Source organism: Etheostoma spectabile, chromosome 16, assembly GCF_008692095.1.
Source record: "Etheostoma spectabile isolate EspeVRDwgs_2016 chromosome 16, UIUC_Espe_1.0, whole genome shotgun sequence".
Taxonomy (NCBI): Eukaryota; Metazoa; Chordata; class Actinopteri; order Perciformes; family Percidae; genus Etheostoma; species Etheostoma spectabile.
This window is the reverse complement of record NC_045748.1, coordinates 18,783,691-18,785,031: the sequence shown is the minus strand read 5'-3', so window position 1 is coordinate 18,785,031 and position 1,341 is coordinate 18,783,691. Positions and strand designations below refer to the sequence as shown.

Below are 1,341 nucleotides of genomic sequence, written 5' to 3'. Positions count from 1 at the left end.
ATATATATATATATATATATATATATAACGCCGCCATGCTAACACATGATAACTGCTAACGTTACCTGATGACCAGGCGAGAGGGCCAAGCGCTGTTTGCAACCACCTTGACAGACGTATGACAGAAACTGCAGGTTTGAGTTCCTCATAATGGAAACATGCAATTTAACTTTAGCAAAACAATTGTGTAGTCTGTTCAGCAGCGGTAGCCAACCAGCGATGAGTAATTTGAAGCCAAGAAAGTGTGTCCATCAATTGGGTAGAGAGGAAGGCAAGGTAGTGGTGTTAATAGCGGCTGTTGGCGTAATTTTCAGCCAAGATAGGGTGGTTGTCAGACGGGTAGGCTACCGAGCTCCACGTGAGTATGGGCTTTATGACTGTCAATATGGCCAGCATCTAACATTAGCTACTCCACTGCGTTATGGAGTAATGTCTGACTAGCGTCTAGCAACATGGTTGGATGGTGTGTTCTCAACTTGCCATCTCCGTGGACTTTGAGTCTGGGGAGGAGGGGCCGGGGGAGACGACTCTCTCCAGTATTTTGAATTTTGACTGCAGTAACTTTTTAAACACTGTCAGTATTACATATTAGAGCTTTAAAGTGTATACTACAGCAATTTCCAATTTCCAAAACATTTACTCTTTTGATAGATTTAACAGTATTTAAATTAACCATTTTCACAAGTCTGGCTGTGACACGCATGATAAGTCAATTTACTCTCCCAAAATGTGATTGCCCCATACTGTTGCTTCTAGACGTATTGACCTACTGTGTTGGCACACTGTCTCTCAAGGCACAGAGGGGGCAGGCACGATTATTGCCTTACTACCCTTGCGTTCAGTTACTCTGTATGCATGATATCGATCCCCCAGCAGTTACAAAGCTCCCTGTTGAGTATTCTTACAGAGCAATGGCTGTGGTCACGGCTGAAGTATCCCATAGCTGATTGGTAATTACCAGCAGGGTTTTTGCAAAAGGGCGGGGTTCCCACTTGTCACAATGCTGCTCAATCAACAGTTTTGTATGAGCAGATTATTTACGCTCTTTGTGTCGTGCTGGTATCGGATTATGTGATCAGTGTTCATGCAACCTTGTTTAACCAAGACTTCCAATCAATTTGAACATTTATAATGTGACCATCGTGTCTAAAAAAAAAAATATATCAAAGGAAAGGGAATACAGTTGTATTCAATTATTGTAAAGATTGAAACATTACACAGTGTTAGTTAACCTTTGTTTACTTGATTATCTTTTTCATTTCTATTGCCTCTATGGTAGCTTATCTTGTGGTCTATAGAAAAGTGTGTGTGTGTGCGTGTGCGTGTGCGTGTGCGTGTGCG

The 1,341-nt window shown here is 41.8% G+C and overlaps 1 long non-coding RNA gene across 1 annotated transcript in view; it reads left to right on the top strand.

Moving 5' to 3' along the window:
- LOC116704294 (uncharacterized) overlaps positions 1 to 1,341 on the top strand; it is a 125,303-nt gene that overhangs the window by 15,241 nt on the left and 108,721 nt on the right. The gene's annotated exons all lie outside the window — the stretch shown is intronic.